The sequence below is a fragment of the Pseudophryne corroboree genome, unplaced genomic scaffold, assembly GCF_028390025.1.
Source record: "Pseudophryne corroboree isolate aPseCor3 unplaced genomic scaffold, aPseCor3.hap2 scaffold_1377, whole genome shotgun sequence".
In the NCBI taxonomy this organism is placed as follows: domain Eukaryota; kingdom Metazoa; phylum Chordata; class Amphibia; order Anura; family Myobatrachidae; genus Pseudophryne; species Pseudophryne corroboree.
The window spans coordinates 117,270-142,085 of record NW_026968003.1 but is presented as its reverse complement, the minus strand read 5'-3'; the positions used below and the strand labels follow the sequence as shown (position 1 = coordinate 142,085).

The window sequence follows — 24,816 nt, the reverse complement described above, 5'->3', positions numbered from 1 at the left end:
GTAATGCAAAGAACACAGTAAACAGCTTCACTTTTTCTTAAAAATAAATAATTGACTATTAAAAACCTAACAGTCTTAAATAAGAACATCAGTAAGCACCACTGGCATAATGGATAAGTCACTGCCCTCCTAAGACAGGGGGTCCAAGTTCCATATGGGGTGGAAGTCATTACAGCAAGTGTCTCATCACTAGAATTTATATTTTATCCTTGCTTCGACTGTAAAACAGTCTTGCAGTGTTTAGCTTGCAAAAAATGACCACAGAAGCTAAAATATGACATTTATTATGATAACATTGTTGTTGTTTTTTTTAAACATTTTCTATCACCGTGGACATCTTATTTAAGTACCATATGGCATGCATGTTCCTTTGTTGCTCATCATTCATCACCAAAAATGATTTTCTTTTTCAATACTTATGACTGTACTGATTGCATTGAATAAAATCCACATCTAGCATAACCAATCAATGTCTCAAAGCGCTCCAGTGGCGCAGTTGGTCAGCACGCGGTACTTATAAGACAGTATCTGTTGAGCAATGCCGAGGTTGTGAGTTCAAGCCTCACCTGGAGCATCTTTGTATACTGTTTTTTTTCCTTTTCTTATGTCATTAGTCATTGATTATAAACTTGTAGCCTTAATATTTAATATGATATTACAAAGGATGGAAGAAAGAAAGAAAACACACAAACATGATTGTGCATTTAAGTTGTCAGCACACATCTGCTTTGGTTCAAATGCACTGCATATCTTCCTTCAGTCAGCCAACAAAACAGCAATGGAAAAGAATAACATACTGTTGGTAAAGCAGTTGCATCAAATTGATTTTCTGCAATATAGCATGATAATCCATACTGACAGCTCTGGATAGTACCAGCACATTTCTTGCTGGACTTGGTAATGCAAAGAACACAGTAAACAGCTTCAATTTTTTTTCAAAAATAAATAATTGACTATTAAAACCCTATCAGTCTTAAATAAGGACATCAGTAAGCACCACTGGCATAATGGATAAGGCACTGTTCTCCTAAGCCAGTGGTTGTGGGTTTAAGTCCCGTCTGAGTTGGAAGTCATTACAGCAAGTGTCTCATCACTAGAGTTTATATTTTATCCTTGCTTCAACTGTAAAACAATCTTGCAATGTTTAGCTTGTAAAAAATGACCACAGAAGCTAAAATATGACATTAATTATGATAACATTGTTGTTGTTGTTTTTTAAACCTTTTCTATCACAGTGGACAGCTTATTCAAGTGCCATCTGGCATGCATGTTCCTTTGTTGCTCATCATTCATCACCAAAAATGATTTTCTTTTTCAATTCTTATGACTGTACTGATTGTATTGAATAAAATCCATATCTAGCATAACCAATTAATGCTGCAAAGTGCTCCAGTGGCGCAATTGCTCAGCGCGTGGTACTTATAATACAGTGTCTGTTGAGCAATGCCGAGGTTGTGAGTTCAAGCCTCACCTGGAGCAGCTTTGTGTAATGTTTTTTTTTCCTTTTTTTATGTCATTAGTCATCTATTATAAACTGCTACCTTAATATTTAATATGATATTACAAAGGATGGAAGAAAGAAAGAAAAAACACAAACATGATTGTGCATTTAAGTTGTCAGCACACATCTGCTTCGGTTCAAATGCACTGCATATCTTCCTTCAGTCAGCCAACAAAACAGCAATGGAAAAGATTAACATACTGTTGGTAAAGCAGTTGCATCAAATTGATTTTCTGCAATATAGCATGATAATCCATACTGACAGCTCTGGATAGTACCAGCACATTTCTTGCTGGACTTGGTAATGCAAAGAACACAGTAAACAGCTTCACTTTTTTTCAAAAATAAATTATTGACTATTAAAAACCTATCAATCTTAAATAAGGACATCAGTAAGCACCACTGGCATAATGGATAAGGCACTGTTCTCTTAAGCCAGTGGTTGTGGGTTTAAGTCCCGTCTGAGTTGGAAGTCATTACAGCAAGTGTCTCATCACTAGAGTTTATAGTTTATCCTTGCTTCAACTGTAAAACAGTCTTGCAGTGTTTAGCTTGTAAAAAAATGACCACAGAAGCTAAAATATGACATTAATTAGGATAACATTGTTGTTGTTGTTTTTTAAACCTTTTCTATCACAGTGGACAGCTTATTCAAGTGCCATCTGGCATGCATGTTCCTTTGTTGCTCATCATTCATCACCAAAAATGATTTTCTTTTTCAATTCTTATGACTGTACTGATTGTATTGAATAAAATCCACATCTAGCATAACCTATTAATGCTGCAAAGTGCTCCAGTGGCGCAATTGGTCAGCGCGTGGTACTTATAATACAGTATCTGTTGAGCAATGCCGAGGTTGTGAGTGAAAGCCTCTCCTGGAGCAGCTTTGTATAATGTTTTTTTTTTCCTTTTTTTATGTCATTAGTCATTGATTATAAACTGCTACCTTAATATTTAATATGATATTACAAAGGATGGAAGAAAGAAAGAAAGAAAAAACACAAACATGATTGTGCATTTAAGTTGTCAGCACACATCTGCTTTGGTTCAAATGCACTGCATATCTTCCTTCAGTCAGCCAACAAAACAGCAATGGAAAAGATTAACATACTGTTGGTAAAGCAGTTGCATCAAATTGATTTTCTGCAATATAGCATGATAATAAATACTTACAGCTCTGGATAGTACCAGCACATTTCTTGCTGGACTTGGTAATGCAAAGAACACAGTAAACAGCTTCACTTTTTTTCAAAAATAAATAATTGACTATTAAAAATCTAACAGTCTTAAATAAGGACAACAGTAAGTACCACTGGCATAATGGATAAGGCACTGTTCTCCTAAGCCAGTGGTAGTGGGTTTAAGTCCCGTCTGAGTTGGAAGTCATTACAGCAAGTGTCTCATCACTAGAGTTGATATTTTATCCTTGCTTCAACTGTAAAACAGTCTTGCAGTGTTTAGCTTGTAAAAAATGACCACAGAAGCTAAAATATGACATTAATTAGGATAACATTGTTGTTGTTGTTTTTTAAACCTTTTCTATCACAGTGGACAGCTTATTCAAGTGCCATCTGGCATGCATGTTCCTTTGTTGCTCATCATTCATCACCAAAAATGATTTTCTTTTTCAATTCTTATGACTGTACTGATTGTATTGAATAAAATCCACATCTAGCATAACCAATTAATGCTGCAAAGTGCTCCAGTGGTGCAATTGGTCAGCATGTGGTACTTATAATACAGTATCTGTTGAGCAATGCCTAGGTTGTGAGTTCAAGCCTCACCTAGAGCAGCTTTGTATAATGTTTTTTTTTTTTCCTTTTCTTATGTCATTAGTCATTGATTATAAACTGCTACCTTAATATTTAATATGATATTACAAAGGATGGAAGAAAGAAAGAAAAAACACAAACATGATTGTGCATTTAAGTTGTCAGCACACATCTGCTTTGGTTCAAATGCACTGCATATCTTCCTTCAGTCAGCCAACAAAACAGCAATGGAAAAGATTAACATACTGTACTGTTGGTAAAGCAGTTGCATCAAATTGATTTTCTGCAATATAGCATAATAATCCATACTTACAGCTCTGGATAGTACCAGCACATTTCTTGCTGGACTTGGTAATGCAAAGAACACAGTAAACAGCTTCACTTTTTTCAAAAATAAATAATTGACTATTAAAAACCTAACAGTCTTAAATAAGGACATCAGTAAGCACCACTGGCATAATGGATAAGGCACTGTTCTCCTAAGCCAGTGGTTGTGGGTTTAAGTCCCGTCTGAGTTGGAAGTCATTACAGCAAGTGTCTCATCACTAGAGTTTATATTTTATCCTTGCTTCAACTGTAAAACAGTCTTGCAGTGTTTAGCTTGTAAAAAATGACCACAGAAGCTAAAATATGACATTAATTAGGATAACATTGTTGTTGTTGTTTTTTAAACCTTTTCTATCACAGTGGACAGCTTATTCAAGTGCCATCTGGCATGCATGTTCTTTTGTTGCTCATCATTCATCACCAAAAATGTTTTTCTTTTTCAATTCTTATGACTGTACTGATTGTATTGAATAAAATCCACATCTAGCATAACCAATTAATGCTGCAAAGTGCTCCAGTGGCGTAATTGGTCAGCGCGCGGTACTTATAAGACAGTATCTGTTGAGCAATGCCGATATTGTGAGTTCAAGCCTCACTTGGAGCAGCTTTGAATAATGTTTTTTTTTTCCTTTTTTTATGTCATTAGTCATTGATTATAAACTGCTACCTTAATATTTAATATGATATTACAAAGGATGGAAGAAAGAAAGAAAAAACACAAACATGATTGTGCATTTAAGTTGTCAGCACACATCTGCTTTGGTTCAAATGCACTGCATATCTTCCTTCAGTCAGCCAACAAAACAGCAATGGAAAAGATTAACATACTGTTGGTAAAGCAGTTGCATCAAATTGATTTTCTGCAATATAGCATGATAATCCATACTGACAGCTCTGGATAGTACCAGCACATTTCTTGCTGGACTTGGTAATGCAAAGAACACAGTAAACAGCTTCACTTTTTCTTAAAAATAAATAATTGACTATTAAAAACCTAACAGTCTTAAATAAGAACATCAGTAAGCACCACTGGCATAATGGATAAGTCACTGCCCTCCTAAGACAGGGGGTCCAAGTTCCATATGGGGTGGAAGTCATTACAGCAAGTGTCTCATCACTAGAATTTATATTTTATCCTTGCTTCGACTGTAAAACAGTCTTGCAGTGTTTAGCTTGCAAAAAATGACCACAGAAGCTAAAATATGACATTTATTATGATAACATTGTTGTTGTTTTTTTTAAACATTTTCTATCACCGTGGACATCTTATTTAAGTACCATATGGCATGCATGTTCCTTTGTTGCTCATCATTCATCACCAAAAATGATTTTCTTTTTCAATACTTATGACTGTACTGATTGCATTGAATAAAATCCACATCTAGCATAACCAATCAATGTCTCAAAGCGCTCCAGTGGCGCAGTTGGTCAGCACGCGGTACTTATAAGACAGTATCTGTTGAGCAATGCCGAGGTTGTGAGTTCAAGCCTCACCTGGAGCATCTTTGTATACTGTTTTTTTTCCTTTTCTTATGTCATTAGTCATTGATTATAAACTTGTAGCCTTAATATTTAATATGATATTACAAAGGATGGAAGAAAGAAAGAAAGAAAAAACACAAACATGATTGTGCATTTAAGTTGTCAGCACACATCTGCTTTGGTTCAAATGCACTGCATATCTTCCTTCAGTCAGCCAACAAAACAGCAATGGAAAAGATTAACATACTGTTGGTAAAGCAGTTGCATCAAATTGATTTTCTGCAATATAGCATGATAATAAATACTTACAGCTCTGGATAGTACCAGCACATTTCTTGCTGGACTTGGTAATGCAAAGAACACAGTAAACAGCTTCACTTTTTTTCAAAAATAAATAATTGACTATTAAAAATCTAACAGTCTTAAATAAGGACAACAGTAAGTACCACTGGCATAATGGATAAGGCACTGTTCTCCTAAGCCAGTGGTAGTGGGTTTAAGTCCCGTCTGAGTTGGAAGTCATTACAGCAAGTGTCTCATCACTAGAGTTGATATTTTATCCTTGCTTCAACTGTAAAACAGTCTTGCAGTGTTTAGCTTGTAAAAAATGACCACAGAAGCTAAAATATGACATTAATTAGGATAACATTGTTGTTGTTGTTTTTTAAACCTTTTCTATCACAGTGGACAGCTTATTCAAGTGCCATCTGGCATGCATATTCCTTTGTTGCTCATCATTCATCACCAAAAATGATTTTCTTTTTCAATTCTTATGACTGTACTGATTGTATTGAATAAAATCCACATCTAGCATAACCAATTAATGCTGCAAAGTGCTCCAGTGGTGCAATTGGTCAGCATGTGGTACTTATAATACAGTATCTGTTGAGCAATGCCTAGGTTGTGAGTTCAAGCCTCACCTAGAGCAGCTCTGTATAATGTTTTTTTTTCCTTTTTTTATGTCATTAGTCATTGATTATAAACCGCTACCTTAATATTTAATATGATATTACAAAGGATGGAAGAAAGAAAGAAAAAATACAAACATGATTGTGCTTTTAAGTTGTCAGCACACATCTGCTTTGGTTCAAATGCACTGCATATCTTCCTTCAATCAGCCAACAAAACAGCAATGGAAAAGATTAACATACTGTTGGTAAAGCAGTTGCATCAAATTGATTTTCTGCAATATAGCATGATAATCCATACTGACAGCTCTGGATAGTACCAGCACATTTCTTGCTGGACTTGGTAATGCAAAGAACACAGTAAACAGCTTCACTTTTTTTCAAAAATAAATAATTGACTATTAAAAACCTATCAGTCTTAAATAAGGACATCAGTAAGCACTACTGGCATAATGGATAAGGCACTGTTCTCCTAAGCCAGTGGTGGTGGGTTTAAGTCCCGTCTGAGTTCGAAGTCATTACAGTAAGTGTCTCATCACTAGAGTTGATATTTTATCCTTGCTTCAACTGTAAAACAGTCTTGCAGTGTTTAGCTTGTAAAAAATGACCACAGAAGCTAAAATATGACATTAATTAGGATAACATTGTTGTTGTTGTTTTTTAAACCTTTTCTATCACAGTGGACAGCTTATTCAAGTGCCATCTGGCATGCATGTTCCTTTGTTGCTCATCATTCATCACCAAAAATGTTTTTCTTTTTCAATTCTTATGACTGTACTGATTGTATTGAATAAAATCCACATCTAGCATAACCAATTAATGCTGCAAAGTGCTCCAGTGGCGTAATTGGTCAGCGCGCGGTACTTATAAGACAGTATCTGTTGAGCAATGCCGATGTTGTGAGTTCAAGCCTCACTTGGAGCAGCTTTGAATAATGTTTTTTTTTTCCTTTTTTTATGTCATTAGTCATTGATTATAAACTGCTACCTTAATATTTAATATGATAATACAAAGGATGGAAGAAAGAAAGAAAAAACACAAACATGATTGTGCATTTAAGTTGTCAGCACACATCTGCTTTGGTTCAAATGCACTGCATATCTTCCTTCAGTCAGCCAACAAAACAGCAATGGAAAAGATTAACATACTGTTGGTAAAGCAGTTGCATCAAATTGATTTTCTGCAATATAGCATGATAATCCATACTTACAGCTCTGGATAGTACCAGCACATTTCTTGCTGGACTTGGTAATGCAAAGAACACAGTAAACAGCTTCACTTTTTTTCAAAAATAAATAATTGACTATTAAAAACCTAACAGTCTTAAATAAGGACATCAGTAAGCACCACTGGCATAATGGATAAGGCACTGTTCTCCTAAGCCAGTGGTAGTGGGTTTAAGTCCCGTCTGAGTTGGAAGTCATTACAGCAAGTATCTCATCACTAGAGTTGATATTTTATCCTTGCTTCAACTGTAAAACAGTCTTGCAGTGTTTAGCTTGTAAAAAATGACCACAGAAGCTAAAATATGACATTAATTAGGATAACATTGTTGTTGTTGTTGTTGTTGTTTTTTAAACCATTTCTATCACAGTGGACAGCTTATTCAAGTGCCATCTGGCATGCATGTTCCTTTGTTGCTCATCATTCATCACCAAAAATGATTTTCTTTTTCAATTCTTATGACTGTACTGATTGTATTGAATAAAATCCACATCTAGCATAACCAACGAATGCTGCAAAGTGCTCCAGTGGTGCAAATGGTCAGCGTGTGGTACTTATAATACAGTATCTGTTGAGTAATGCCGAGGTTGTGAGTTCAAGCCTCACCTAGAGCAGCTTTGTATAATGTTTTTTTTTCCTTTTTTTATGTCATTAGTCATTGATTATAAACTGCTACCTTAATATTTAATATGATATTACAAAGGATGGAAGAAAGAAAGAAAACACACAAACATGATTGTGCATTTAAGTTGTCAGCACACATCTGCTTTGGTTCAAATGCACTGCATATCTTCCTTCAGTCAGCCAACAAAACAGCAATGGAAAAGATTAACATACTGTTGGTAAAGCAGTTGCATCAAATTGATTTTCTGCAATATAGCATGATAATCCATACTGACAGCTCTGGATAGTACCAGCACATTTCTTGCTGGACTTGGTAATGCAAAGAACACAGTAAACAGCTTCACTTTTTCTTCAAAAATAAATAATTGACTATTAAAAACCTAACAGTCTTAAATAAGAACATCAGTAAGCACCACTGGCATAATGGATAAGTCACTGCCCTCCTAAGACAGGGGGTCCAAGTTCCATATGGGGTGGAAGTCATTACAGCAAGTGTCTCATCACTAGAATTGATATTTTATCCTTGCTTCGACTGTAAAACAGTCTTGCAGTGTTTAGCTTGCAAAAAATGACCACAGAAGCTAAAATATGACATTTATTATGATAACATTGTTGTTGTTTTTTTTAAACATTTTCTATCACCGTGGACATCTTATTTAAGTACCATCTGGCATGCATGTTCCTTTGTTGCTCATCATTCATCACCAAAAATGATTTTCTTTTTCAATTCTTATGACTGTACTGATTGCATTGAATAAAATCCACATCTAGCATAACCAAACAATGTTGCAAAGCGCTCCAGTGGCGCAGTTGGTCGGCACGCGGTACTTATAAGACAGTATCTGTTGAGCAATGCCGAGGTTGTGAGTTCAAGCCTCACCTGGAGCAGCTTTGTATACTGTTTTTTTTTCCTTTTCTTATGTCATTAGTCATTGATTATAAACTTGTAGCCTTAATATTTAATATGATATTACAAAGGATGGAAGAAAGAAAGAAAACACACAAACATGATTGTGCATTTAAGTTGTCAGCACACATCTGCTTTGGTTCAAATGCACTGCATATCTTCCTTCAGTCAGCCAACAAAACAGCAATGGAAAAGAATAACATACTGTTGGTAAAGCAGTTGCATCAAATTGATTTTCTGCAATATAGCATGATAATCCATACTGACAGCTCTGGATAGTACCAGCACATTTCTTGCTGGACTTGGTAATGCAAAGAACACAGTAAACAGCTTCAATTTTTTTTCAAAAATAAGTAATTGACTATTAAAACCCTATCAGTCTTAAATAAGGACATCAGTAAGCACCACTGGCATAATGGATAAGGCACTGTTCTCCTAAGCCAGTGGTTGTGGGTTTAAGTCCCGTCTGAGTTGGAAGTCATTACAGCAAGTGTCTCATCACTAGAGTTTATATTTTATCCTTGCTTCAACTGTAAAACAATCTTGCAATGTTTAGCTTGTAAAAAATGACCACAGAAGCTAAAATATGACATTAATTATGATAACATTGTTGTTGTTGTTTTTTAAACCTTTTCTATCACAGTGGACAGCTTATTCAAGTGCCATCTGGCATGCATGTTCCTTTGTTGCTCATCATTCATCACCAAAAATGATTTTCTTTTTCAATTCTTATGACTGTACTGATTGTATTGAATAAAATCCACATCTAGCATAACCAATTAATGCTGCAAAGTGCTCCAGTGGCGCAATTGCTCAGCGCGTGGTACTTATAATACAGTGTCTGTTGAGCAATGCCGCGGTTGTGAGTTCAAGCCTCACCTGGAGCAGCTTTGTATAATGTTTTTTTTTCCTTTTTTTATGTCATTAGTCATCGATTATAAACTGCTACCTTAATATTTAATATGATATTACAAAGGATGGAAGAAAGAAAGAAAAAACACAAACATGATTGTGCATTTAAGTTGTCAGCAAACATCTGCTTCGGTTCAAATGCACTGCATATCTTCCTTCAGTCAGCCAACAAAACAGCAATGGAAAAGATTAACATACTGTTGGTAAAGCAGTTGCATCAAATTGATTTTCTGCAATATAGCATGATAATCCATACTGACAGCTCTGGATAGTACCAGCACATTTCTTGCTGGACTTGGTAATGCAAAGAACACAGTAAACAGCTTCACTTTTTTTCAAAAATAAATTATTGACTATTAAAAACCTATCAGTCTTAAATAAGGACATCAGTAAGCACCACTGGCATAATGGATAAGGCACTGTTCTCCTAAGCCAGTGGTTGTGGGTTTAAGTCCCGTCTGAGTTGGAAGTCATTACAGCAAGTGTCTCATCACTAGAGTTTATATTTTATCCTTGCTTCAACTGTAAAACAGTCTTGCAGTGTTTAGCTTGTAAAAAATGACCACAGAAGCTAAAATATGACATTAATTAGGATAACATTGTTGTTGTTGTTTTTTAAACCTTTTCTATCACAGTGGACAGCTTATTCAAGTGCCATCTGGCATGCATGTTCCTTTGTTGCTCATCATTCATCACCAAAAATGATTTTCTTTTTCAATTCTTATGACTATACTGATTGTATTGAATAAAATCCACATCTAGCATAACCAATTAATGCTGCAAAGTGCTCCAGTGGCGCAATTGGTCAGCGCGTGGTACTTATAATACAGTATCTGTTGAGCAATGCCGAGGTTGTGAGTGAAAGCCTCTCCATGAGCAGCTTTGTATAATGTTTTTTTTTCCTTTTTTTATGTCATTAGTCATTGATTATAAACTGCTACCTTAATATTTAATATGATATTACAAAGGATGGAAGAAAGAAAGAAAGAAAAAACACAAACATGATTGTGCATTTAAGTTGTCAGCACACATCTGCTTTGGTTCAAATGCACTGCATATCTTCCTTCAGTCAGCCAACAAAACAGCAATGGAAAAGATTAACATACTGTTGGTAAAGCAGTTGCATCAAATTGATTTTCTGCAATATAGCATGATAATCCATACTGACAGCTCTGGATAGTACCAGCACATTTCTTGCTGGACTTGGTAATGCAAAGAACACAGTAAACAGCTTCACTTTTTTTCAAAAAATAAATAATTGACTATTAAAAACCTAACTGTCTTAAATAAGGACATCAGTAAGCACCACTGGCATAATGGATAAGGCACTGTTCTCCTAAGCCAGTGGTTGTAGGTTTAAGTCCCGTCTGAGTTGGAAGTCATTACAGCAAGTGTCTCATCACTAGAGTTGATATTTTATCCTTGCTTCTACTGTAAAACAGTCTTGCAGTGTTTAGCTTGTAAAAAATGACCACAGAAGCTAAAATATGACATTAATTATGATAACATTGTTGTTGTTGTTTTTTTAAACCTTTTCTATCACAGTGGACAGCTTATTCAAGTGCCATCTGGCATGCATGTTCCTTTGTTGCTCATCATTCATCACCAAAAATGATTTTCTTTTTCAATTCTTTTGACTGTACTGATTATATTGAATAAAATCCACATCTAGCATAACCAATTGATGCTGCAAAGTGCTCCAGTGGCGCAATTGGTCAGCGCGTGGTACTTATAATACAGTATCTGTTGAGCAATGCCGAGGTTGTGAGTTCAAGCCTCTCCTGGAGCAGCTTTGTATTATGTTTTTTTTTCCTTTTTTTATGTCATTAGTCATTGATTATAAACTGCTACCTTAATATTTAATATGATATTACAAAGGATGGAAGAAAGAAAGAAAAAACACAAACATGATTGTGCATTTAAGTTGTCAGCACACATCTGCTTTGGTTCAAATGCACTGCATATCTTCCTTCAGTCAGCCAACAAAACAGCAATGGAAAAGATTAACATACTGTTGGTAAAGCAGTTGCATCAAATTGATTTTCTGCAATATAGCATGATAATCCATACTGACAGCTCTGGATAGTACCAGCACATTTCTTGCTGGACTTGGTAATGCAAAGAACACAGTAAACAGCTTCACTTTTTTTCAAAAATAAATAATTGACTATTAAAAACCTATCAGTCTTAAATAAGGACATCAGTAAGCACCACTGGCATAATGGATAAGGCACTGTTCTCCTAAGCCAGTGGTTGTGGGTTTAAGTCCCGTCTGAGTTGGAAGTCATTACAGCAAGTGTCTCATCACTAGAGTTTATATTTTATCCTTGCTTCAACTGTAAAACAGTCTTGCAGTGTTTAGCTTGTAAAAAATGACCACAGAAGCTAAAATATGACATTCTAAAATATGACATTAATTATGATAACATTGTTGTTGTTGTTTTTTAAACCTTTTCTATCACAGTGGACAGCTTATTCAAGTGCCATCTGGCATGCATGTTCCTTTGTTGCTCATCATTCATCACCAAAAATGATTTTCTTTTTCAATTCTTATGACTGTACTGATTGTATTGAATAAAATCCACATCTAGCATAACCAATTAATGCTGCAAAGTGCTCCAGTGGCGCAATTGGTCAGCGCGTGGTACTTATAATACAGTATCTGTTGAGCAATGCCGAGGTTGTGAGTGAAAGCCTCTCCTGGAGGAGCTTTGTATAATGTTTTTTTTCCTTTTTTCATGTCATTAGTCATTGATTATAAACTGCTACCTTAATATTTAATATGATATTACAAAGGATGGAAGAAAGAAAGAAAACACACAAACATGATTGTGCATTTAAGTTGTCAGCACACATCTGCTTTGGTTCAAATGCACTGCATATCTTCCTTCAGTCAGCCAACAAAACAGCAATGGAAAAGATTAACATACTGTTGGTAAAGCAGTTGCATCAAATTGATTTTCTGCAATATAGCATGATAATCCATACTGACAGCTCTGGATAGTACCAGCACATTTCTTGCTGGACTTGGTAATGCAAAGAACACAGTAAACAGCTTCACTTTTTTTAAAAAATAAATAATTGACTATTAAAAACCTATCAGTCTTAAATAAGGACGTCAGTAAGCACCACTGGCATAATGGATAAGGCACTGTTCTCCTAAGCCAGTGGTTGTGGGTTTAAGTCCCGTCTGAGTTGGAAGTCATTACAGCAAGTGTCTCATCACTAGAGTTGATATTTTATCCTTGCTTCAACTGTAAAACAGTCTTGCAGTGTTTAGCTTGTAAAAAATGACCACAGAAGCTAAAATATGACATTAATTAGGATAACATTGTTGTTGTTGTTTTTTAAACCTTTTCTATCACAGTGGACAGCTTATTCAAGTGCCATCTGGCATGCATGTTCCTTTGTTGCTCATCATTCATCACCAAAAATGATTTTCTTTTTCAATTCTTATGACTGTACTGATTGTATTGAATAAAATCCACATCTAGCATAACCAATGAATGCTGCAAAGTGCTCCAGTGGCGCAATTGGTCAGCGCGCGGTACTTATAAGACAGTATCTGTTGAGCAATGCCGAGGTTGTGAGTTCAAGCCTCACTTGGAGCAGCTTTGTATAATTTTTTTCTTTCCTTTTTTTATGTCATTAGTCATTGATTATAAACTGCTACCTTAATATTTAATATGATATTACAAAGGATGGAAGAAAGAAAGAAAAAACACAAACATGATTGTGCATTTAAGTTGTCAGCACACATCTGCTTTGGTTCAAATGCACTGCATATCTTCCTTCAGTCAGCCAGCAAAACAGCAATGGAAAAGATTAACATACTGTTGGTAAAGCAGTTGCATCAAATTGATTTTCTGCAATATAGCATGATAATCCATACTGACAGCTCTGGATAGTACCAGCACATTTCTTGCTGGACTTGGTAATGCAAAGAACACAGTAAACAGCTTCACTTTTTCCTCAAAAATAAATAATTGACTATTAAAAACCTAACAGTCTTAAATAAGAACATCAGTAAGCACCACTGGCATAATGGATAAGTCACTGCCCTCCTAAGACAGGGGGTCCAAGTTCCATATGGGGTGGAAGTCATTACAGCAAGTGTCTCATCACTAGAATTGATATTTTATCCTTGCTTCGACTGTAAAACAGTCTTGCAGTGTTTAGCTTGCAAAAAATGACCACAGAAGCTAAAATATGACATTTATTATGATAACATTGTTGTTGTTTTTTTTAAACATTTTCTATCACCGTGGACATCTTATTTAAGTACCATCTGGCATGCATGTTCCTTTGTTGCTCATCATTCATCACCAAAAATGATTTTCTTTTTCAATTCTTATGACTGTACTGATTGCATTGAATAAAATCCACATCTAGCATAACCAATCAATGTTGCAAAGCGCTCCAGTGGCACAATTGGTCATCGCGCGGTACTTATAAGACAGTATCTGTTGAGCAATGCTGAGGTTGTGAGTTCAAGCCTCACCTGGAGCATCTTTGTATACTGTTTTTTTTTCCTTTTCTTATGTCATTAGTCATTGATTATAAACTTGTAGCCTTAATATTTAATATGATATTACAAAGGATGGAAGAAAGAAAGAAAACACACAAACATGATAGTGCATTTAAGTTGTCAGCACACATCTGCTTTGGTTCAAATGCACTGCATATCTTCCTTCAGTCAGCCAACAAAACAGCAATGGAAAAGAATAACATACTGTTGGTAAAGCAGTTGCATCAAATTGATTTTCTGCAATATAGCATGATAATCCATACTGACAGCTCTGGATAGTACCAGCACATTTCTTGCTGGACTTGGTAAAGCAAAGAACACAGTAAACAGCTTCATATTTTTTCAAAAAATAAATAATTGACTATTAAAAACCTATCAGTCTTAAACAAGGACATCAGTAAGCACCACTGGCATAATGGATAAGGCACTGTTCTCGTAAGCCAGTGGTTGTGGGTTTAAGTCCCATCTGAGTTGGAAGTCGTTACAGCAAGTGTCTCATCAGTAGAATTGATATTTTATCCTTGCTTCAACTGTAAAACAGTCTTGCAGTGTTTAGCTTGTAAAAAGTGACCACAGAAGCTAAAATATGACATTAATTATGATAACATTGTTGTTGTTGTTTTTTAAACCTTTTCTATCACTGTGGACTAAACCTTTTCTATCACTGTGGACAGCTTATTCAAGTGCCATCTGGCATGCATGTTCCTTTGTTGCTCATCATTCATCACCAAAAATGATTTTCTTTTTCAATTCTTATGACTGTACTGATTGTATTGAATAAAATCCACATCTAGCATAACCAGTTAAAGCTGCAAAGAGCTCCAGTGGCGCAATTGGTCATCTTGCGGTACTTATAAGACAGTATCTGTTGAGCAATGCCGAGGTTATGAGTTCAAGCCTCACCTGGAGCATCTTTGTATACTGTTTTTTTTTCCTTTTCTTATGTCATTAGTCATTGATTATAAACTGCTACCTTAATATTTAATATGATATTACAAAGGATGGAAGAAAGAAAGAAAAAACACAAACATGATTGTGCATTTAAGTTGTCAGCACACATCTGCTTTGGTTCAAATGCACTGCATATCTTCCTTCAGTCAGCCAACAAAACAGCAATGGAAAAGATTAACATACTGTTGGTAAAGCAGTTGCATCAAATTGATTTTCTGCAATATAGCATGATAATCCATACTGACAGCTCTAGATAGTACCAGCACATTTCTTGCTGGACTTGGTAATGCAAAGAACACAGTAAACAGCTTCACTTTTTTTCAAAAATAAATAATTGACTATTAAAAACCTATCAGTCTTAAATAAGGACATCAGTAAGCACCACTGGCATAATGGATAAGGCACTGTTCTCCTAAGCCAGTGGTGGTGGGTTTAAGTCCCGTCTGAGTTCGAAGTCATTACAGCAAGTGTCTCATCACTAGAGTTGATATTTTATCCTTGCTTCAACTGTAAAACAGTCTTGCAGTGTTTAGCTTGTAAAAAATGACCACAGAAGCTAAAATATGACATTTATTATGATAACATTGTTGTTGTTGTTGTTGTTGTTGTTGTTGTTGTTGTTGTTTTTTAAACCTTTTCTATCACCGTGGACAGCTTATTCAAGTGCCATCTGGCATGCATGTTCCTTTGTTGCTCATCATTCATCACCAAAAATGTTTTTCTTTTTCAATTCTTATGACTGTACTGATTGTATTGAATAAAATCCACATCTAGCATAACCAATTAATGCTGCAAAGTGCTCCAGTGGCGTAATTGGTCAGCGCGCGGTACTTATAAGACAGTATCTGTTGAGCAATGCCGATGTTGTGAGTTCAAGCCTCACTTGGAGCAGCTTTGAATAATGTTTTTTTTTTCCTTTTTTTATGTCATTAGTCATTGATTATAAACTGCTACCTTAATATTTAATATGATAATACAAAGGATGGAAGAAAGAAAGAAAAAACACAAACATGATTGTGCATTTAAGTTGTCAGCACACATCTGCTTTGGTTCAAATGCACTGCATATCTTCCTTCAGTCAGCCAACAAAACAGCAATGGAAAAGATTAACATACTGTTGGTAAAGCAGTTGCATCAAATTGATTTTCTGCAATATAGCATGATAATCCATACTTACAGCTCTGGATAGTACCAGCACATTTCTTGCTGGACTTGGTAATGCAAAGAACACAGTAAACAGCTTCACTTTTTTTCAAAAATAAATAATTGACTATTAAAAACCTAACAGTCTTAAATAAGGACATCAGTAAGCACCACTGGCATAATGGATAAGGCACTGTTCTCCTAAGCCAGTGGTAGTGGGTTTAAGTCCCGTCTGAGTTGGAAGTCATTACAGCAAGTATCTCATCACTAGAGTTGATATTTTATCCTTGCTTCAACTGTAAAACAGTCTTGCAGTGTTTAGCTTGTAAAAAATGACCACAGAAGCTAAAATATGACATTAATTAGGATAACATTGTTGTTGTTGTTGTTGTTGTTGTTGTTTTTTAAACCATTTCTATCACAGTGGACAGCTTATTCAAGTGCCATCTGGCATGCATGTTCCTTTGTTGCTCATCATTTATCACCAAAAATGATTTTCTTTTTCAATTCTTATGACTGTACTGATTGTATTGAATAAAATCCACATCTAGCATAACCAACTAATGCTGCAAAGTGCTCCAGTGGTGCAAATGGTCAGCGTGTGGTACTTATAATACAGTATCTGTTGAGTAATGCCGAGGTTGTGAGTTCAAGCCTCACCTAGAGCAGCTTTGTATAATGTTTTTTTTTCCTTTTTTTATGTCATTAGTCATTGATTATAAACTGCTACCTTAATATTTAATATGATATTACAAAGGATGGAAGAAAGAAAGAAAACACACAAACATGATTGTGCATTTAAGTTGTCAGCACACATCTGCTTTGGTTCAAATGCACTGCATATCTTCCTTCAGTCAGCCAACAAAACAGCAATGGAAAAGATTAACATACTGTTGGTAAAGCAGTTGCATCAAATAGATTTTCTGCAATATAGCATGATAATCCATACTGACAGCTCTGGATAGTACCAGCACATTTCTTGCTGGACTTGGTAATGCAAAGAACACAGTAAACAGCTTCACTTTTTTCAAAAATAAATAATTGACTATTAAAAACCTAACAGTCTTAAATAAGGACATCAGTAAGCACCACTGGCATAATGGATAAGGCACTGTTCTCCTAAGCCAGTGGTTGTGGGTTTAAGTCCCGTCTGAGTTGGAAGTCATTACAGCAAGTGTCTCATCACTAGAGTTTATATTTTATCCTTGCTTCAACTGTAAAACAGTCTTGCAGTGTTTAGCTTGTAACAAATGACCACAGAAGCTAAAATATGACATTAATTAGGATAACATTGTTGTTGTTGTTTTTTAAACCTTTTCTATCACAGTGGACAGCTTATTCAAGTGCCATCTGGCATGCATGTTCCTTTGTTGCTCATCATTCATCACCAAAAATGTTTTTCTTTTTCAATTCTTATGACTGTACTGATTGTATTGAATAAAATCCACATCTAGCATAACCAATTAATGCTGCAAAGTGCTCCAGTGGCGTAATTGGTCAGCGCGCGGTACTTATAAGACAGTATTTGTTGAGCAATGCCGATGTTGTGAGTTCAAGCCTCACTTGGAGCAGCTTTGAATAATGTTTTTTTTTTCCTTTTTTTATGTCATTAGTCATTGATTATAAACTGCTACCTTAATATTTAATATGATATTACAAAGGATGGAAGAAAGAAAGAAAAAACACAAACATGATTGTGCATTTAAGTTGTCAGCACACATCTGCTTTGGTTCAAATGCACTGCATATCTTCCTTCAGTCAGCCAACAAAACAGCAATGGAAAAGATTAACATACTGTTGGTAAAGCAGTTGCATCAAATTGATTTTCTGCAATATAGCATGATAATCCATACTGACAGCTCTGGATAGTACCAGCACATTTCTTGCTGGACTTGGTAATGCAAAGAACACAGTAAACAGCTTCACTTTTTCTTCAAAAATAAATAATTGACTATTAAAAACCTAACAGTCTTAAATAAGAACATCAGTAAGCACCACTGGCATAATGGATAAGTCACTGCCCTCCTAAGACAGGGGGTCCAAGTTCCATATGGGGTGGAAGTCATTACAGCAAGTGTCTCATCACTAGAATTGATATTTTATCCTTGCTTCGACTGTAAAACAGTCTTGCAGTGTTTAGCTTGCAAAAAATGACCACAGAAGCTAAAATATGACATTTATTATGATAACATTGTTGTTGTTTTTTTTAAACATTTTCTATCACCGTGGACATCTTATTTAAGTACCATCTGGCATGCATGTTCCTTTGTTGCTCATCATTCATCACCAAAAATGATTTTCTTTTTCAATTCTTATGACTGTACTGATTGCATTGAATAAAATCCACATCTAGCATAACCAAACAATGTTGCAAAGCGCTCCAGTGGCGCAGTTGGTCAGCACGCGGTACTTATAAGACAGTATCTGTTGAGCAATGCCGAGGTTGTGAGTTCAAGCCTCACCTGGAGCAGCTTTGTATACTGTTTTTTTTTCCTTTTCTTATGTCATTAGTCATTGATTATAAACTTGTAGCCTTAATATTTAATATGATATTACAAAGGATGGAAGAAAGAAAGAAAACACACAAACATGATTGTGCATTTAAGTTGTCAGCACACATCTGCTTTGGTTCAAATGCACTGCATATCTTCCTTCAGTCAGCCAACAAAACAGCAATGGAAAAGAATAACATACTGTTGGTAAAGCAGTTGCATCAAATTGATTTTCTGCAATATAGCATGATAATCCATACTGACAGCTCTGGATAGTACCAGCACATTTCTTGCTGGACTTGGTAATGCAAAGAACACAGTAAACAGCTTCAATTTTTTTTCAAAAATAAGTAATTGACTATTAAAACCCTATCAGTCTTAAATAAGGACATCAGTAAGCACCACTGGCATAATGGATAAGGCACTGTTCTCCTAAGCCAGTGGTTGTGGGTTTAAGTCCCGTCTGAGTTGGAAGTCATTACAGCAAGTGTCTCATCACTAGAGTTTATATTTTATCCTTGCTTCAACTGTAAAACAATCTTGCAATGTTTAGCTTGTAAAAAATGACCACAGAAGCTAAAATATGACATTAATTATGATAACATTGTTGTTGTTGTTTTTTAAACCTTTTCTATCACAGTGGACAGCTTATTCAAGTGCCATCTGGCATGCATGTTCCTTTGTTGCTCATCATTCATCACCAAAAATGATTTTCTTTTTCAATTCTTATGACTGTACTGATTGTATTGAATAAAATCCACATCTAGCATAACCAATTAATGCTGCAAAGTGCTCCAGTGGCGCAATTGCTCAGTGCGTGGTACTTATAATACAGTGTCTGTTGAGCAATGCCGCGGTTGTGAGTTCAAGCCTCACCTGGAGCAGCTTTGTATAATGTTTTTTTTTCCTTTTTTTATGTCATTAGTCATCGATTATAAACTGCTACCTTAATATTTAATATGATATTACAAAGGATGGAAGAAAGAAAGAAAAAACACAAACATGATTGTGCATTTAAGTTGTCAGCAAACATCTGCTTCGGTTCAAATGCACTGCATATCTTCCTTCAGTCAGCCAACAAAACAGCAATGGAAAAGATTAACATACTGTTGGTAAAGCAGTTGCATCAAATTGATTTTCTGCAATATAGCATGATAATCCATACTGACAGCTCTGGATAGTACCAGCACATTTCTTGCTGGACTTGGTAATGCAAAGAACACAGTAAACAGCTTCACTTTTTTTCAAAAATAAATTATTGACTATTAAAAACCTATCAGTCTTAAATAAGGACATCAGTAAGCACCACTGGCATAATGGATAAGGCACTGTTCTCCTAAGCCAGTGGTTGTGGGTTTAAGTCCCGTCTGAGTTGGAAGTCATTACAGCAAGTGTCTCATCACTAGAGTTTATATTTTATCCTTGCTTCAACTGTAAAACAGTCTTGCAGTGTTTAGCTTGTAAAAAATGACCACAGAAGCTAAAATATGACATTAATTAGGATAACATTGTTGTTGTTGTTTTTTAAACCTTTTCTATCACAGTGGACAGCTTATTCAAGTGCCATCTGGCATGCATGTTCCTTTGTTGCTCATCATTCATCACCAAAAATGATTTTCTTTTTCAATTCTTATGACTGTACTGATTGTATTGAATAAAATCCACATCTAGCATAACCAATTAATGCTGCAAAGTGCTCCAGTGGCGCAATTGGTCAGCGCGTGGTACTTATAATACAGTATCTGTTGAGCAATGCCGAGGTTGTGAGTGAAAGCCTCTCCATGAGCAGCTTTGTATAATGTTTTTTTTTCCTTTTTTTATGTCATTAGTCATTGATTATAAACTGCTACCTTAATATTTAATATGATATTACAAAGGATGGAAGAAAGAAAGAAAGAAAAAACACAAACATGATTGTGCATTTAAGTTGTCAGCACACATCTGCTTTGGTTCAAATGCACTGCATATCTTCCTTCAGTCAGCCAACAAAACAGCAATGGAAAAGATTAACATACTGTTGGTAAAGCAGTTGCATCAAATTGATTTTCTGCAATATAGCATGATAATCCATACTGACAGCTCTGGATAGTACCAGCACATTTCTTGCTGGACTTGGTAATGCAAAGAACACAGTAAACAGCTTCACTTTTTTTCAAAAAATAAATAATTGACTATTAAAAACCTAACTGTCTTAAATAAGGACATCAGTAAGCACCACTGGCATAATGGATAAGGCACTGTTCTCCTAAGCCAGTGGTTGTAGGTTTAAGTCCCGTCTGAGTTGGAAGTCATTACAGCAAGTGTCTCATCACTAGAGTTGATATTTTATCCTTGCTTCTACTGTAAAACAGTCTTGCAGTGTTTAGCTTGTAAAAAATGACCACAGAAGCTAAAATATGACATTAATTATGATAACATTGTTGTTGTTGTTTTTTTAAACCTTTTCTATCACAGTGGACAGCTTATTCAAGTGCCATCTGGCATGCATGTTCCTTTGTTGCTCATCATTCATCACCAAAAATGATTTTCTTTTTCAATTCTTTTGACTGTACTGATTATATTGAATAAAATCCACATCTAGCATAACCAATTGATGCTGCAAAGTGCTCCAGTGGCGCAATTGGTCAGCGCGTGGTACTTATAATACAGTATCTGTTGAGCAATGCCGAGGTTGTGAGTTCAAGCCTCTCCTGGAGCAGCTTTGTATTATGTTTTTTTTTCCTTTTTTTATGTCATTAGTCATTGATTATAAACTGCTACCTTAATATTTAATATGATATTACAAAGGATGGAAGAAAGAAAGAAAAAACACAAACATGATTGTGCATTTAAGTTGTCAGCACACATCTGCTTTGGTTCAAATGCACTGCATATCTTCCTTCAGTCAGCCAAGAAAACAGCAATGGAAAAGATTAACATACTGTTGGTAAAGCAGTTGCATCAAATTGATTTTCTGCAATATAGCATGATAATCCATACTGACAGCTCTGGATAGTACCAGCACATTTCTTGCTGGACTTGGTAATGCAAAGAACACAGTAAACAGCTTCACTTTTTTTCAAAAATAAATAATTGACTATTAAAAACCTATCAGTCTTAAATAAGGACATCAGTAAGCACCACTGGCATAATGGATAAGGCACTGTTCTCCTAAGCCAGTGGTTGTGGGTTTAAGTCCCGTCTGAGTTGGAAGTCATTACAGCAAGTGTCTCATCACTAGAGTTTATATTTTATCCTTGCTTCAACTGTAAAACAGTCTTGCAGTGTTTAGCTTGTAAAAAATGACCACAGAAGCTAAAATATGACATTCTAAAATATGACATTAATTATGATAACATTGTTGTTGTTGTTTTTTAAACCTTTTCTATCACAGTGGACAGCTTATTCAAGTGCCATCTGGCATGCATGTTCCTTTGTTGCTCATCATTCATCACCAAAAATGATTTTCTTTTTCAATTCTTATGACTGTACTGATTGTATTGAATAAAATCCACATCTAGCATAACCAATTAATGCTGCAAAGTGCTCCAGTGGCGCAATTGGTCAGCGCGTGGTACTTATAATACAGTATCTGTTGAGCAATGCCGAGGTTGTGAGTGAAAGCCTCTCCTGGAGGAGCTTTGTATAATGTTTTTTTTCCTTTTTTCATGTCATTAGTCATTGATTATAAACTGCTACCTTAATATTTAATATGATATTACAAAGGATGGAAGAAAGAAAGAAAACACACAAACATGATTGTGCATTTAAGTTGTCAGCACACATCTGCTTTGGTTCAAATGCACTGCATATCTTCCTTCAGTCAGCCAACAAAACAGCAATGGAAAAGATTAACATACTGTTGGTAAAGCAGTTGCATCAAATTGATTTTCTGCAATATAGCATGATAATCCATACTGACAGCTCTGGATAGTACCAGCACATTTCTTGCTGGACTTGGTAATGCAAAGAACACAGTAAACAGCTTCACTTTTTTAAAAAAATAAATAATTGACTATTAAAAACCTATCAGTCTTAAATAAGGACGTCAGTAAGCACCACTGGCATAATGGATAAGTCACTGCCCTCCTAAGACAGGGGGTCCAAGTTCCATATGGGGTGGAAGTCATTACAGCAAGTGTCTCATCACTAGAATTGATATTTTATCCTTGCTTCGACTGTAAAACAGTCTTGCAGTGTTTAGCTTGCAAAAAATGACCACAGAAGCTAAAATATGACATTTATTATGATAACATTGTTGTTGTTTTTTTTAAACATTTTCTATCACCGTGGACATCTTATTTAAGTACCATCTGGCATGCATGTTCCTTTGTTGCTCATCATTCATCACCAAAAATGATTTTCTTTTTCAATTCTTATGACTGTACTGATTGCATTGAATAAAATCCACATCTAGCATAACCAATCAATGTTGCAAAGCGCTCCAGTGGCACAATTGGTCATCGCGCGGTACTTATAAGACAGTATCTGTTGAGCAATGCTGAGGTTGTGAGTTCAAGCCTCACCTGGAGCATCTTTGTATACTGTTTTTTTTTCCTTTTCTTATGTCATTAGTCATTGATTATAAACTTGTAGCCTTAATATTTAATATGATATTACAAAGGATGGAAGAAAGAAAGAAAACACACAAACATGATTGTGCATTTAAGTTGTCAGCACACATCTGCTTTGGTTCAAATGCACTGCATATCTTCCTTCAGTCAGCCAACAAAACAGCAATGGAAAAGAATAACATACTGTTGGTAAAGCAGTTGCATCAAATTGATTTTCTGCAATATAGCATGATAATCCATACTGACAGCTCTGGATAGTACCAGCACATTTCTTGCTGGACTTGGTAAAGCAAAGAACACAGTAAACAGCTTCATATTTTTTCAAAAAATAAATAATTGACTATTAAAAACCTATCAGTCTTAAACAAGGACATCAGTAAGCACCACTGGCATAATGGATAAGGCACTGTTCTCGTAAGCCAGTGGTTGTGGGTTTAAGTCCCATCTGAGTTGGAAGTCGTTACAGCAAGTGTCTCATCAGTAGAATTGATATTTTATCCTTGCTTCAACTGTAAAACAGTCTTGCAGTGTTTAGCTTGTAAAAAGTGACCACAGAAGCTAAAATATGACATTAATTATGATAACATTGTTGTTGTTGTTTTTTAAACCTTTTCTATCACTGTGGACTAAACCTTTTCTATCACTGTGGACAGCTTATTCAAGTGCCATCTGGCATGCATGTTCCTTTGTTGCTCATCATTCATCACCAAAAATGATTTTCTTTTTCAATTCTTATGACTGTACTGATTGTATTGAATAAAATCCACATCTAGCATAACCAGTTAAAGCTGCAAAGAGCTCCAGTGGCGCAATTGGTCATCTTGCGGTACTTATAAGACAGTATCTGTTGAGCAATGCCGAGGTTATGAGTTCAAGCCTCACCTGGAGCATCTTTGTATACTGTTTTTTTTCATTTTCTTATGTCATTAGTCATTGATTATAAACTGCTACCTTAATATTTAATATGATATTACAAAGGATGGAAGAAAGAAAGAAAAAACACAAACATGATTGTGCATTTAAGTTGTCAGCACACATCTGCTTTGGTTCAAATGCACTGCATATCTTCCTTCAGTCAGCCAACAAAACAGCAATGGAAAAGATTAACATACTGTTGGTAAAGCAGTTGCATCAAATTGATTTTCTGCAATATAGCATGATAATCCATACTGACAGCTCTAGATAGTACCAGCACATTTCTTGCTGGACTTGGTAATGCAAAGAACACAGTAAACAGCTTCACTTTTTTTCAAAAATAAATAATTGACTATTAAAAACCTATCAGTCTTAAATAAGGACATCAGTAAGCACCACTGGCATAATGGATAAGGCACTGTTCTCCTAAGCCAGTGGTGGTGGGTTTAAGTCCCGTCTGAGTTCGAAGTCATTACAGCAAGTGTCTCATCACTAGAGTTGATATTTTATCCTTGCTTCAACTGTAAAACAGTCTTGCAGTGTTTAGCTTGTAAAAAATGACCACAGAAGCTAAAAT

At 35.5% G+C, this 24,816-nt stretch overlaps 6 non-coding genes across 6 annotated transcripts; all 6 read left to right on the top strand.

Annotated features, from left to right (window-relative positions):
• Positions 1–481: 481 nt before the first annotated feature.
• TRNAI-UAU (transfer RNA isoleucine (anticodon UAU)) lies at positions 482–574 on the top strand. The gene is given in 2 exon segments: positions 482–519; positions 539–574. It is a non-coding gene; the product is annotated as a tRNA-Ile (tRNA).
• Positions 575–5,009: 4,435 nt separating this feature from the next.
• TRNAI-UAU (transfer RNA isoleucine (anticodon UAU)) lies at positions 5,010–5,102 on the top strand. Its single transcript is given in 2 exon segments — positions 5,010–5,047; positions 5,067–5,102. It is a non-coding gene; the product is annotated as a tRNA-Ile (tRNA).
• Positions 5,103–11,353: 6,251 nt separating this feature from the next.
• On the top strand, positions 11,354–11,446 carry TRNAI-UAU (transfer RNA isoleucine (anticodon UAU)). Its single transcript is given in 2 exon segments — positions 11,354–11,391; positions 11,411–11,446. It is a non-coding gene; the product is annotated as a tRNA-Ile (tRNA).
• Positions 11,447–13,175: 1,729 nt separating this feature from the next.
• On the top strand, positions 13,176–13,268 carry TRNAI-UAU (transfer RNA isoleucine (anticodon UAU)). Its single transcript is given in 2 exon segments — positions 13,176–13,213; positions 13,233–13,268. It is a non-coding gene; the product is annotated as a tRNA-Ile (tRNA).
• Positions 13,269–18,656: 5,388 nt separating this feature from the next.
• Positions 18,657–18,749, top strand: TRNAI-UAU (transfer RNA isoleucine (anticodon UAU)). Its single transcript is given in 2 exon segments — positions 18,657–18,694; positions 18,714–18,749. It is a non-coding gene; the product is annotated as a tRNA-Ile (tRNA).
• Positions 18,750–21,376: 2,627 nt separating this feature from the next.
• On the top strand, positions 21,377–21,469 carry TRNAI-UAU (transfer RNA isoleucine (anticodon UAU)). The gene is given in 2 exon segments: positions 21,377–21,414; positions 21,434–21,469. It is a non-coding gene; the product is annotated as a tRNA-Ile (tRNA).
• Positions 21,470–24,816: the final 3,347 nt, after the last annotated feature.